This window comes from Zonotrichia leucophrys, chromosome 10 (genome assembly GCF_028769735.1).
Source record: "Zonotrichia leucophrys gambelii isolate GWCS_2022_RI chromosome 10, RI_Zleu_2.0, whole genome shotgun sequence".
NCBI lineage: Eukaryota > Metazoa > Chordata > Aves > Passeriformes > Passerellidae > Zonotrichia > Zonotrichia leucophrys.
The window spans coordinates 5853886-5869598 of NC_088180.1; the positions used below are offsets into that span (position 1 = coordinate 5853886).

Sequence of the window (15713 nt, forward strand, 5' to 3'; positions counted from 1 at the left end):
GTTTGCAGATAAGATGCAAATCTAGTCCGGGGGCTGCCACTGGATAACATGTCCCTAACTAGAAGGATTAAAACTACCATGACATAAGAAATCCTAAGCTAATTTAGAAGTAGAACAGCTGAAGAAAGGCTGTTAACAGAAGCTGGAATTAGAATGCAAGGTTAAATTGCTTCAGATTATTTCTATCTGTGCTGATACTAGTGCCAGATGTGAAAGCCTGGGTGAGATAACCACCTTTGAAACCACCAAACCTTTCATAAATCAGGAAGTTTAGGAGGCAAGATCAGAGATATTGTACCTATGAGTGTAAATAAGAAAAAATTCATTTTAACCTTCTCATATAAGATTAGAGCAATAAAAAAAAGTGAAAAAAATTATATGAAGGGAGGTTTATCTGTTTTTTTTTAATGAGGAGACTAAATATATTAAGAATAAGTAAAAATTGTAAGTTATGGTAATTATTTTAAAGTAACTAAAAGTGGCTTCACAGATTTTTAACAAAATATATCCAGGAACTGAATACCTTGACTAAATAATTTCTCAAACCAAAAGTAGATGTGGTCTTAAGTAGGTCCAAGCTGCAGTCTTGTTCTACAACATCTGCATGTGTATTTTATAATGTTACAGGTTATTAAGCATGTTGAGGTATAAAAATATGCAGAAATGTTGGCTGCTCAAAGATCACAGCGCACAAAGAGATAGTAGCTACATAACAGATTAGTAACAGCTGGATGATTTGGAACCAGAAGGCCTAACATGCCAGTCCAGGGAAAATTTCACTCCATTTACGAAACAAGACTGCCTTACCTGGGGCAATGAAACAATGCCTCTGGATTGGGCTCTGCAGAACCCGGGGCTCCCTTGTGAAACTGCACAATAACTTGGGCATGACAAAGATGTCACAGGATCAGAGAGCCCAGCAGAGAAATTCAGCTGCCTGGAAAGATTCTGACTTGAGAAATTCTGATTGCTTGAAGAGTTGAAGCAAATAAAGGAATTAAGCTTGAGGTTACAAAATTAAAAATGGAAGTCTATACTTTTGTGCTGTAGTGTCTCTATGAATCTTTTGATTTCTTTAAGTAATAGAGCTGCATTCTGTCATCTTTTATCTTTACAAAGATTTCATTGTGTGAAAGTGCTTAAGATTTCCCACTTTTAGATTCTCTTTTCGCAGAGGAGTGGGTTTTTTTCAGTAGAAAGACTTTTCAGCTATAATGTCATATTTCAAAATAATTTTTTTTGCTGTGTTTTGCTCTTTCCCTTTGACAGCCATCTTGCTGAGTAATGCCCAGGGTCATACTTATGAAAAGCAGATTCTTCCTCTGCAGCATTGCTGCAGGACCTATAGCAGAGTGTTTATCCAGAGAACCAGGTGCTCATCCTTCTGTAAGATATAGGTTGATGCCTTATATCAACTTTGATATCTGGCAGAAAAGTGCCAGATGCAGATTGCTGAAGAAATACAAAAGGGAATATCAGCAACTTTAGAAATGGTTTTAGGAATATATAGGCATGTGTTCACATTTATATATAATTTTGAAATATTAAGCAAGAAATGCATTAAATGTAAATTAATTTGTTGCACCAGAAAAGCGCTAGTCCAGGTCCACTTGCTTGGATTAAACTCCAGACTGAACCAAAATCTTCACCACAGAGAACAGAGAGCTTCAACTGAAGTCAAGAGAGTTGATCCAAAGTATGAAAGATAAAATTAGTCTGGACAAAAAGTCCTGAAATAATGCCTAGATAGCAGCTATTTTCCTAACAGAATTTATTACCAAAACAAAACCTGGAAAAACCCTCCAACTTTCTCACATCTGTTGGCAAATCATCAGTATGTTTAGTAAAATACAATCATTTTCTCCTGTAACAGATTTCCACCCTTAATAAATCTTAGTGCAAAAAGTCACCAGCATTCAGTTCACCTTTAGTGTCAAAATTGGACCAATGTCTCTAATGGGACATTAAGCATTAAGATGGCATTGCAGAGGATTCAGATCCCTCATTGCTACATTTTGCTTCAACAAAACAAAGAAACTATTACTTGCAGAGAAAGCAGAAGTGGACCTTAAATCACAAGATTGTCTCTTGAATTATCTCTTCAATCCTGGAAGAGTAGGGGTTTTGCCCCTGAAGGTGAACAATAAAGAGATCCTGACTGTGATGGTTACTTTTGGGGTTATTAGAATGGGACAAGCTTGTTAGTAAGGCCTGTTGTGATAGGACAAGGGGCAATGGTTTAAACTGAAGGAGGATCAATTTAGATTACACAGAAGAAAGGAATTTTTCACAGTGAGGGTGGTGAAACCCTGGCACAGGTTGCCAAGGTAGAGCTGGTAGATGCCCAGTCCCTGGAAACAGTCAAGGTCAAGCAGGATGGGGCTCTGAGCCACCTGCTCTGCAGTGAGGTTTGGACCAGACAACCTTTAAAAGGTCCCTTCCAACCCTAACTATTCTATAATTCTATTTTTATGGTCATATGCCAGATCTTTACAAGAACCTTAAAATTATTCCCACTTATAATTTGATTTCCACTCCCCTGTTCCAGCATCTTTGTTCAACTGGTTTTCTAGTTGGCCAAGATAAAATATGACTAGTTGGTATATGACATGTTACCTCTGCAGTAGATGAACATATTTTGATTTCTACAGCACTGAGTCAGCATTCTGATGAGTTAGCATTTATATTCCCGACAGCTGTTTATTCCTCTCAATGTAATTTCAGAGATAAATGTCCAGAAGGGCTTTGCTGCCCCAGATCTATCAGAAAACATATTTAAGATATTCTGTGGTATTTAAATCATAAAAAAAACTTATTCAGTAATGCTAGGACAAAATGTGTTTAATTTTTAACATTAAATAACTAATTTAAACCTCACCATATTATTTTGAAATACAATCTGGTGAAAAGTCAAATTATTTTTATTTTCTGTGCAAAATCCCATAATTGGTTTCTAGGGACATTATAAATTTAAGGAATATACAGAAACTTCCAATCAGTGCTTTCACTTTAGTCCTTTAATTTAGAGTTGAGAAAGTTGCCTTGAGAATAAAAGAGATAAGACTCAGTGCACATAAAGAACCCAACGGCTCCTGGAACAGCTGATTGATTGTGTCTCACTAAAGCCATGGGAGCAGTTGGCACAGTGGAATGTAAATCTTGATAGAAAGCAGAACCAGCAGACAAGGATTCACTGAATGCTGAAATTCTTCAGGTAATGCTGCAGGGTTATGTAGGCAAAGGTGGTGTAGGCTGTGGTCATTCATATGCTGCCATTTTAATCTGCATTTTTGGTTTTAGTCATCCCATAAAGCAGTGCAGATGTTGCAGAGCAGCACAGATTTCATTTTCCTGCATCAGCCCTGTAGAGTTTGTGAGGTGTTTTAGTACAGCTGCCTTAGCTTTGGACTTTAGCAAGAGTAAACTCTTTCTAGAAGATGTTTTCTTCTAAACGCTCTTCTGATAAAAGTGCATTTACAATATGGTAGGGAAATGAAATTTACTGTTAGCAAGGTTACAGAAGTGCCTGTTACTCATGCAAAAACAAAATCCAGTTCTGAATCCCATTAAATTAATGGTTTTGATCATATGTGGTGGCAATTAATTCTACAGATTACTTATGATTTTGCTAAGATAATACTTAATTGTTCTGTTCCTTTAGCCTTCATTTTGCCTTGTCACAGAACAAAAAGAAAAAATATTTCAAATTTGGTTCATCTCCTCTATTACCTACCTTTTGCTTACACTAATCTCTAGTTTGAATCAAACAGTGCCTTTTTCAGGCTCAGAAAACAAGATATCTTTGCTTATTAAACTAATAATGTTTTGCCTCATTTTTAATTTTGTTCTTACTGATTTTTTTTCTTCTTCCTTTCTGGGATAGAGTATAAAGAGCAGTGAACAGTATTAGAGGAGTTTTCCAATAGATTCTTTCTGTATCAGTACTTTGGCTGCTCTGGACCACCAACCACCAGTTCTTACTAAGTTTTCTGTATTACTGGCAAGTAATTTTCCTTTTATTTGTCCCACGGTACATATAAATTTAGAAATAAAGATAATAGGCCAAATTAACTTGCAGGCAACTCCATTCATCTCACTTATAACTGTGCCCATAAATGAACTTGCAAACCAATGAATAAAACCATCATGGTTACTACTCCAGTAAAGTAAGATTCTAAAATACAAACAGTACTTTTATGCTAAACTCCTTAATAAACACCCCAAACTGAATGTTATTACCCTGGGACTTTTTCCCAAGTGTTTACTTATGTCAGTAAATGAGGTTAAAGAGGAGGTGAAAATCTTCAGTGTACACCAGTGAAACCAAGCTATGATGCAAACTTTATTATGGAAAGAAACCATATTGAATCTAAGCATTTAGGATAATTTCTTTGGCTGTGACATATACACAATAAAAATGTGTAAGTAGAAGATGATAATCTTTTTGATCTATTAATGAAGATTTATTTGGGCCATTTCTGTACAAGTGTTGCACTGCCAATACAGACTAATGTACAGCTGTCTCAAAAATCATTAAATGCATCATGAAATTGAACACCGGTTACAAATTATTATTGTTCCTTCTAAAATCAGTTCATTATTCTGTATCTGTATTTATCTGCCAGTTTTCTGCTGGCATTATGAAACATCCTGAAGATTGCAGTGCCCATACTGCAGTTTTGTGGATATTTGCTCAACATTCCACTTGGGTTTAAAAACATAGTGAAGAACGGCCATTGGGGTCAATATACTACATGAAAGTGTTCTCATTTTAATGCTTTGCTTTATTCCCAGATCAGTCTTAAAAGACATGGAAAAAGAAAAGTAATTTGATTAATTGAAATGCTGCTTTAAGCGACTGTGTACATAGCTCTCCACCTCTTGAGAAATCATTAGCTTGCACAGCAAACAGCTCCATATACTCTCACTGCAGGAACTCTAAAAACTTCATGCTGACCTTTGCAAAACTATTCATGCTGTATACAACACAGACTTTCCCAAACACTCAACTAAATACATATATTTGAAATGATACCAAAAGCAACAATGATTTTTTTAGCCCCCCCTCATAAACTGAGTATCTGTTTCTTGGTGCTACTGTTACTTAGGATTCCAATGCCTGGAGTTCCCAGGTGCCTCTGACAGAGATTTATTCTGGACTAAAAGTGTTTACAATCTAAGGATGTCTTTATGGAAGTATTGCTATGACAAAAAGGTCAAAATTATGTTATTACATATAGTTTAATGCATTTTTTCCTCAGTATGCAAGCAGAGCATAAGCCAACAGCACTCATAGAAGAAATATTTTTATAGCAATTCTATGATGCAGTGCTGTTGGGGCTGGGCACCAGCAAAGAATGTGTTATTAATATTACAGAGGAAATCTTCCCAAGCATAGCCAAGTCTTAAGACAGAAGGCTTCTGTGAGAAAATCTTACTAAGCTGCAGTCATTGTGTTATGATCTCTTACTCAAAGACTGGTTTAAATATAAATTAAATTACAGCAAGAATATGTACATCCCCCAAGTGATGGATGAGCACAGTGACAGTGGGAATGCACACTGCCAGCTCCAGCTCATCCCTCACACAGCCCTTCTCAAACCCAACACTTCCATGTCTTAACCTGCATCAAAACCCTTAGAGCAGGGAGGAGTCATCTTAAAACAAGACTTTTGGGTGGCTGGAAATGCAGCTGGCTGTGTCTGGTCTGCTCTAACAATGCCAGCTGTACCTGGGATGCACAAGAAATTGAAAAAGGCTCCCCTGGATACTGAAGAGCTGGCCCAAGATGCAAATAGAAGCCCAACCACAGCTCCCAGAGTGTGGGATTTAGCTGGAATACCACTGTACTCTGATGTTTTCTGATGCAAAGGACAATCTTTTGGGCATTCCTTTCCAAGAACAGCCAAAAATAATTTAGAGACTGCTGTCTTATATATTGAGAGTTCTACTGTTGTTATAGGGCAAAGATTCCATATCACCAGGGTTTCATACCTCCTCAGTGTTTCTCATAGGCAGCTCCTCTAAGCACTGACTGCTCCTGGTCCTTGCAGTAGACAGCTAACTTCAGATGCCACCAATCCACTCTTTTATACCACTGTTCTTATTGGCCACAGGTGTGGCCTGTTAACATCAGGCCTGCTCCTAATCTTTGGTAATTAGCTCAGCTGCAACTCTTTAGGGGATAAGATAACATTCTATACCACCTTCATTTACCCATACTGTATCCCCCTACAGAGATTGCAGTAATTAAATGTAAAAGCCAAAAATTAGAGAAATTCAAAGATCAGAAAAAATGTTTTCAAGGCCAAAGGTTTGCTTTTAGGTTTTGTTGAAAGCAAAATTCAGGGAGAATAGACAAGGGAGGTCTGGATATTTTGAGACATGGGATATTGTGTGAGGAAGCATACATAATGCATTGCTATGGTAATGGTTGCCAGAGTTGGTAGGTTTTGTGGAAAAAAAATAAATTCTGTAAAAGTGTAGTTACATAAGCAACTGCTACTTCAGTCACAAGAGCCATTCAGTTATCTATATTATCATAGAACTTCTCATATTTTACATTTTGTGTGGCAAGGGGAGCAGTTTACTGAAGTGGCAATTTATGTAGAGGAAATGTAGATTTCCCTGAGGCGAGCAGGTTATTAAGGAGAGAGTCTGGTCTTTACTCCAACATACTGTACTAAAAGTACAATTAACTACAGGGTCTGATAGCTGCTAATGTGTCAACAGTGGCAAGAAATTAAAATAAGAGACTGAAGAGTATTCAAAATGGTAATTCTAAAGTGGAAATACCCATAATACTTGGGAAAGACACTTGTTTTCAGCTCTTCATTTCCTTTTCTCTTCTCTTCCTTCACTTTTCTTTTACACTTCTTTCTCCTGCTGTCTGTAGCCATGGCTAATCTGTTCCAGGTTCCAAACTGAGATAAGCAGCTTCCTGTCAAATAAGCCAATGCTGCTGGATGAATTGACCTTGACATGACTGCTGTGATGCCAAAAGCCACAAGCCAATGGTGACAATTGTTACATATTGTCACCTGATTGGTATTGTTGATGCATGTCATAAAAATACCAGGTGGTAAAGATACAAAGAGTGCAGTCCCTTGGTACATCAAAATCTAACCTCTTGAACCTCAATGAACAGTTGTGTCAGGCACAATCTGAATAAAACCTTTCCATATGTATGTTACGTGGGTTATTACCTCCCACTTTGCAAAATACATTTGCTCTGAAAATACATGCAAAATTGGGGATGGCACCATCAAAGCAGGAATACTGGCAGTGACTTGGGCATGCCAAGTAGCAGGTGTTTGCAGGAAACCAGTCAAGGTTTTCTCTCAGTATTTGCTGGCAAGAAATGGCTGTTTTTCCTGATCCTTGATTGCATTGGCTCAGTGCACCCTCTCTTGCAGAATACCATCCACAAGGAGGTGCATAATCCATGAGAATTTTCTCTTATAGATTCTTCCCACGTAAATTTCATTAGGAGAGTAGGATTTCTTTTCTATTTCCAATGCCACTCCAAATTATTCAGATGTGGAGAAAAGCATGACCATTCATTAAGGAGCTCTGTACTCCCAGCACATCCTAAAACCTCTTTGAGGACTGGCTACTTCTCTAAGTGAACACTGGAAGCAGGAAATACGAGGTGCAAGCACCAGAGCAGCACACAGTATTCCAAGTTTTTATAATTTTTTTGGATAGCCGTATATTGACATCTGACACCTCTAAACATCATTACTAATGTAGGTAGTAGAGTGTTTATGTCATTTTTTGCATGTGTTTTGTGTTCCTTCAAAAACTTAATAACAATAATAAAAAGCATTTGAGCAAATTATGGCTTTATCAACTGGCATCATTTTATTTCCTGTTTTGTTCTTTTTCCTTTCCTAACAAACATTTGTATTTTTGGATTGGTGCCATGCACTGAGTTGATGTTTTTATGAAAATGTTTGTCACAATCCAAAACTTTCACTTTGAGTGGTAACAGGCAACTCAGAGTTCATCACTTTATTCATAAAGCCAAGAACACTAACCTACATATATAATTTCACGTTTATCTACACTAAATTTCCTCTGCCATTTTATTAACCAGCCAGCCTTAAGACCCATTTACAGTTCTGTGCATAGCTCTCACACTACCTACATTGAGTAAATGTATATCCTCAGCAAATTTTTCCACTTCACTGCTAAGATCTTCTTCCAATCAGGTTTTGAGTTTGTTAGGAAAAATCAATCCCCTGCAGATTTCTGCTGGTGACTTCTCTCTGTACTGTGCCAGTGCTCACATGGTTGAAGCCTTGGTGCTGGGGAATGTGGCATTCAGCACAGGTCTGTAAGGGTGCTGGGGAGCTGCATGGTCCCTGGTCTGGGATTTCCTCTGTAAGGATCACCTGCACTTCTGTGCTGTGCTCTGTCCCTTGCACTGGGATCTGCACTCCAGCAGAGCTCACAACCTGATGTGTGCCTCCCTCTGTGCCTGGCACACTGGGCAGCAAGTGAGGGGATTTTTTGGCATTTCCAGCAGTGGAGAACTGTGTGATTTCCATCAAGATTCTACATTGACTGAGGTCTTCTCAAAAGGGATTTTTTCTATATGCAGTCCAGACTTATGTTCTTTGTCATGTGATTTGACCCCCATGTTACATATCCCTTTTCATGTGATCAGACACACATAAGAAAGAATGAAATTCAGAAATCTGATTTCACACAGAAGGTAGGACACTAATAGCCTTTGCTAAAGGAATGTTTTGGGGCATAGAAAAAGTGTTTTAGAGCACAAATAACAATGCATAATCTTGTGATCCAGTACTCAGGACCCAATACAGCAGTTCGGTAGGGAAACTGCAGAAGATGAGTAGGAAGTCTGTGGTAATATGATTTGTTTTCATAAAGATGCAAAAAAAAGGAATTGTTTATTAATCTGTTGGAGGTGAATGAATATAGCCAGACAAATAAAACCTAGATGTTTGAATAGATGTGGCTTTTTCACTTGGTTTGGACTTCACAGGCTTGATTTACCACTATGGTGCATTTAACTTTGCTGTTTGCAAATGGAATGTGGGTATGAAGGTCTCCAAAAGCAAGGAATTCAAAATCACATCTCTGAATTTGGGCTCATACTCTTCACTGGTTTGTGTTTGAGTGCCATTTATTCCTCTCAGGGAAGACAGTGTCTGAATTTTGTTTGCCACATTCAGTGAAGGAAAGGAAGTATTTGCCACTATGCCTTTGAAACACCAAAGTTCCATTTGTATGGGTTGATAAGGAACATGGGCTCTTTATTGATGCTAGCAAATCAAACCAAGAAATGCTTCTAAAAATCCTCTGCATCTGTCTCTGTGTGTGTGTGTGTGTGTGTGTATTGTGCCTAGGAAAACTGGGCAAACAAGTCATTATGCTATTGTTGCAATTCTAAATAATCATTCACAGTTATAATTTCAAATAGGCAGCCAAGGAATTGTCCTGTGGTGCAGTACCATCTAGTGGCCCTATTGAACAGGTACTGGTGCTCAGTATTAACTGCCAAATGCTGCATTTGTTCATGCTTTTTATTATTGTTATTGTTGTTAAGTTTCTGAAGGAACACAAATCACATGCAAAAAATTACATAAACACCCTACTACCTAAATTAGTAATGATGGTTAGAGGTGTCCGATGCCAATATACATCTATGCAAAAAAATTATAAAAATCTGTTGCTGTGGCTTAACTCTGCACTTCTTTCTGAATAAATGCTGCTTCCATGCTTTGTACACATTATTTTTTGTTATTTAAAGCAAGTCGAAGACTATCACTTTTACAATAGAACTTATAATTAGCAGTGAAGTTTTGACACACATAAGCTTTGTTTCCCTGTGCAAAATATTCATTTCCAAATGACAGATTCCAAAATATTCTGAGTTGAAAGGGACCCACAAGGATAATCAAGTCCAAATTCAAGCGACTTAAGGCAATCACATACAGGGACTGAACCCACAGCCTAGGTTGGGTTATCAGCACCTTATTGTAACAAACTGAGCTATTGTGAGCTGTAGTCCATTTTCAGTTAGATTCCTTATCAACTTAGGCAAAGCATGACTCCAAACACACAACTGCAAATGTTGGAACTGAATGCTAACTACACAAAATGAAGCATTTTAGGAGTTTCCAAGGTTTTATTTCCCTTATTTTTATGTTCAAATCCCTGGAGAAGAAACTTAAATCCCAGTATCACAGCATGTATCAGGTTACATGCTGTTCTTACATAGGTCTTCCTCAGTTTCTATTAATCTGAAAGTAAATAAATAAAAATAACAGAAACTGTGATACTAACTTAGGCTGTCTGCAATACTCCAAGAAAATGTATGAGGAAAATATTCTTCTACATATGTACTTAGCCCTTAATGCTGAAAACTAACACTGTCATCAATGCATTACATCACTACTGAATACCTGTAGTAGAGACCAGGGATGTTTCCTAGCACAGCATCCAAAAATCAACATCTAAAAATGTTCTTTATACAAAGCAGAATTGTACTTTACAAATGCCAGGTAAAATCAAATGCAATTAAAGCTTCAGTGGTACTTCACTTATACAGAAATTAACTCATGGGAAATGTGATTATTAAAGACATCATGACAGTGATAATTTTAACCTGTATTTGTTGAATGATTGGTTCAGTTGCTCCTCAGCAGAAAGGCTTCCTTCTTGGTCACTCATCTGACAGGTTTCGTGGAGCTCCATCTCTGCCACAGCTCTCAGTTTTGTTTGCTCTGGTAACGCTGGGAAACGCATACGGTCAGGATAACAAAGAAATTTCTCTAATAGATGATGAGTAATTCAAAATAACATCTACAGTTTGGTGTAATTCTGTCAGTTATGTTAAATTTGGGTAAGTGGCTGGTTTAGGTAAACACAATATTTTTTGACCTTATATTCATAAAGTTGTTTCCCTATTCATACTTCCAATAGACCTGGGATACTCAGGTCAGACAATTTATAGAAATTTGGAATTAATAAAAAGTCTTACTCCACATAAAATTCTGTCTGGTCAATGAAGAACTGACTTTCTATGGTATCATATGGGCAAGTTGTAACCCACAGTTTCTCCCCATGAAATCACTAGGGGCTTTGTTTTATATTATAGGGAGAATTTTAAGTAAAGGAATCAAGTCACTAATCTTGATGCATCAGTGGTGCTGTAACACCCCCTAAGTTACTGTGAGGGTAATTCTTTGAAATAATGAGGTGAAAGAGTTCAAAGTGGTGTGAAAACAACTATGTGCAAGCAACACATCATCCTTCAGTGACCACATCTCACTAGCACAGTTCACAGTTTTTGCAGTGAGCCACAGCAATAGTCCACAGCCTGAGTGACCTCTTGGAGCCGTGCCACATTTCCAGCACCTGTCAAATGGTTCTTTCTGTAGGGCATGCAGACAATGGAAACCCATTAAAATAACCATATCTGCCAACAGAGGCAGGTCCAGAGAACAGAAATTGGCCCCACTGTACATGGAGCTGATCAATAACTGAGATTGATTCTATTCTGTGTGCTCAGTCAGCCTGCCATAAAGAGTGTCTTTAACCAGCACAGTGGGCAGGATGGCACTGCTCTGTAGCTGGGTGCCGATGCCACACAGCACAGCCATAGCAGCTTCTCATCATGCATCTAGACTGCATTCCCTCCTTTTGATTCCTTTGCCCTATCAGTCAGCTTTTAGAGGGTGGAGAAGAAAATTATTGTAATGGAAATAATGAACAATGTTCTTTTTCATCATATCTTTCTGTGCACCTTGTAACACGGTTTATCAAAATCGATCTATAAAAATCCACAATGCCATAACACATCATGCATTTTAATTGAATCTGCAATATATGTATGCATGAATTTAAACAGATTATTTGCATTAATTAATGTGAATATATAGCATGTGTTTTCCTTTGCCTGTTATCTAGTCAATTATTACTAGCAAAAACGGATTCTGAAACTAGCTTTGCACATTTGATAAGCGCTGCTGGGGGAGGGGAAGGAAGAAAGAGTGTAATAGTGGCTGAGCTAAGGCAGCCTGAGGCATTTTTCTGCCTACACAAGGCACAGACAGACAGAATGGATTGGGGACATTGTTCCAACAGTATCCTTTACTCTTTTGGAAATGTGTGGCATTTGCTTTCTCCTTTTTCTCTGTATCTCCTGTGATGTTGTCAGGGAGACAGAGTCCTTGACTTGCACCCCGCAGCTGAGGCCATCCCCCTTTAGAGCAGTTCTACCCCCAAACCTTGTACCCGCTGGAAGATTGAAATCTGTTCTGTGACAGGCCTCTGCACGATCTGTTTAGGTGGCATAGAATAAAAACCTCCCTGCACTGTCTCTTCAGTTAACTCAGAGGAAGCCTAAACTTCATCCCAAAAAGTATATTCCAAAAGACCTGGCTTTATAATGTATTTATGATCAATTGTATTTAAATGTATATGGTTTTTGAAAAAATGATAGCATAAAGAGGCTCTTTTTATAACATTGTAGTCTGTGAAGCACATTGTACATGTAATAAATTCCCCAACAACATTTGTGAACTTCCTTTGATTTTCCTGCTATAAAACCTTACTGTAAATTGATCTTGAAAAGTTACATTAAATGGGCATCTTTTGTAATTAAATTAGGGTAAAATGTCTGTTGCTTTCTCATGTAATTAGAACTCCAACTGTCAATTTTAAAAGTAATCAGGTTGTCGAGAGAGAGCACAATCTAGTTATTTTAAAGGTCAAAATGGTTTTTATATTTCAATTTTTTATATTTAGTTTATTAATATTTTTACAGGACTCAGACTTCTTTCATTTATAAATAGTTGTAATTTTAAGGTGTTTAAAGCTGGTACTGAAAGATGTGACTATTTTAATTACATTCTAAAAGGACATTTCTATATAACCTTGGAGCACAACCCTGCAGTCATTGCTGAGAAAAACTCTAGCTGACTTGATAGACTGAAATTTAGAATATAACAGACACAAAAAATAAAAATAGGTCAGTAAGATATAATTGTGAGCACTCTGCACGTTCTCACATTATCTTTGCTAATATCAAGCACAATATTGTTCCGCAAATCAGCACGGCTAGTGCCTGATGTCCAAATAACCATTTGATTCACTTCACTTGTATTGTTGGTATTTAGTAATTCAATTCTTTTTCACACAGTTGTTTACAGACAGACAGAGTAACTAACCAGAAAAATGTGAACAGGATCACTTACTCGGGCTTTTGCCTACAGAATTTCTCAATCTATTTTTAATATTTCGGAAAGCGGAAGGAACGTAAACGATCAGTCTTACATTTCTTATCTGAGCGTTATCAGTAATACCTAGAAATCCTTTTCCCTATCCTGACTTTCATTTCTTAATAGCAGCAATTTGAGTATTCAGCATTTTATCAGGTTAAATATTCTAAGTATAACAATAAAATATGTTTAAATTTATTTCTCCATATTATTTTCTCTTTGATAACAAAGAACCATAAAGGCAGCAAATACTATCTCTGGTTTAGTGCAAGAGAGAAAGTAAACACTAATTATAGCAAATAACTATTAGTGTCAAAGGATTGCAAGACATTACCAATATACACTTAAGCATTTCAGAGCAGACAGTGACCTTACCTTCATAGCCAAGGAGAAAGCATGTCAGCAAGTTAGGAGAGACCTCCTCCAAAATGGAACAAAAGGCAGAGAAAGCACCTGGGCCTTTTAAATAGAGTTTTTCTAGAAAATATTCAGTTCTCTTCTTGTAGCTCTCCTGGGACCAAATGTCTTTGTATTCCTCCAAGGAAAAGACTCTCTTGTAAACCAAATATGACAGCACTTTGTTCACATCCAGCTCCTCCAGTATTTTCTCTCTCTGATTGCTTGGGATTTCAGAAAGCCACTTACTCCTGCTTTCATTTTCTCTTCTGGTAGATTTTGCACAGTTGTAAAACCAAGACTTAGCTGTTCTTCCAAACATTTTGATATTTAAGTAGAAAATAGAAAATTCTGCTTCTGCATTTATTGTGCAGTACTCAGTATGCAAAATAAACATAATGTGGATGGCTAGAATGCAAATACATACTGCTGTCTGTGATTATTGTAATTCCAATGGAATAAAGAAGGCCTACATACAAATTATAAAGAAATCTAGCTCAATGCCCGCAGCCTCCTAAGAGGATTACATTACACTAATTAGCCCTTTACAACTGTTAACAGCTTCTGAACCGTAATGATGAGACTGAGAATTGCTTAGTTACTGTTACTTTTTAATTCTGTGACTGATCTTCAAAGATATCCCTTTGCAAAAAATAATTCATTCTAGAAGACAGCTGATCAAACTGAAATAATCTGTACAAGCTGGTGCAGGACATAAAATAAAGCATCCTTTGTACACTTTGATTTTATATTCCTCAGAGGCCATATCCAAACCACAGTACAAATGCCCTCCACTTCTTGTTCTCCCATAAAATATTAGCTTTAATATGCAATGGAATTACACATTTAGAAAGCATGTTTCTAAATATATTTTGTAAACCTGTATGCAAAAGGTAAAAAAAAAAAGGCTACAGATTAAGACCTTTTTGTGAAGGTAAATACATAACTACTAAGAATAACAACACTTCTGCATGTCCAGATTTTTATGCCATTTCCAAGCAAAATAATTCATGCAGCGTCCATTTCCTGAGCCAGGTTTACCAGTGGAGATTACTGCAATCCCAGTGGAGGTGTTCTGCCACTGATAATCATTCATTGAGGATCACGCATTACATAACCTCCCTTATGCAAATGCTCCTTAGTACATGGACTGCTCGGGCTTGTTTTCATACTTTCTGTCAACACAAATTCCCTGTATAGAAAAGCTATGAATACTTTCTGCCTCCTCCTCCTGTTTCTTAGTCTATTTTTTCTATTTCTACTGCTGCCAGCTGATAATGCATCCATGGCCTTGCTCGTGTGGCCTTACCTGCACTTTTCTAAAGGGTAGTTGTGGAGGAAACAAAAATATTTTGCCAAGCTTTTAGTCCAACGACTTTTAGAATATTTTCTGTTCTTGTGATCTTAAGTTGCAACCACTGTATCCTCCTGTCAGGCCTCTTCTGTTTCCAAAATTTCAAGCACTTTTCAGTTAACATTAAAGTTGACCACTGACCATATCATAATGCAGGAATTTTATTGACTATGTGAGCATCCAGTCAGCCAGCGAGGCTTCCCAGAATTGTTTGGCAGCATTGCCTGTCACCTTGTGGTTGTTTGCAGATACAACAAGCCTCTGTGTGACACATCGTGTTGAGCAAGGACCATGGGATTGTGTTTTATTTGAAGCAATATTAATGGTCCCAGTTTACAGTGTCATGGCTTATTGGCCATAGCAGTGAGATCCTCACGCTCCTGTGAACATCTCAGGTAGAGCTCCCTGTGCTCTGCACATCCCCACCAGAGAGGACCCTCTGGGGGGACAGGGATGGTACAAAGCAGCGGCAACCCCAACCATGAGCCATCCCAACCATGAGCCAGGGAGCACAGCTAAACCAGTGTCATCTGCAGAGGGCAGAGAAAGTAGCCAACCTATCTGGCATGTCTTCTAGGTAGCCTTTGAAAGCAGGGGCTCTTTAATTCTCAAAATTCCCTCTGGTTTTGAACATCCATAGAGGTAGTACAATTTTTTTTCTCTCTTCAAATTGTTTCTGTCTCAGAAGTTCTACTAATTAACACCAT

General features: G+C 37.7%; 1 long non-coding RNA gene across 1 annotated transcript; it reads right to left on the minus strand.

The window, feature by feature from the left end:
• Positions 1-2823: 2823 nt before the first annotated feature.
• LOC135452301 (uncharacterized) lies at positions 2824-6066 on the minus strand. The gene is made up of 2 exons (XR_010441576.1): positions 5995-6066; positions 2824-3362 (listed from the first exon to the last, which is right to left on the minus strand). It is a non-coding gene; the product is annotated as an uncharacterized LOC135452301 (long non-coding RNA).
• Between the last annotated feature and the right edge of the window lie 9647 nt (positions 6067-15713).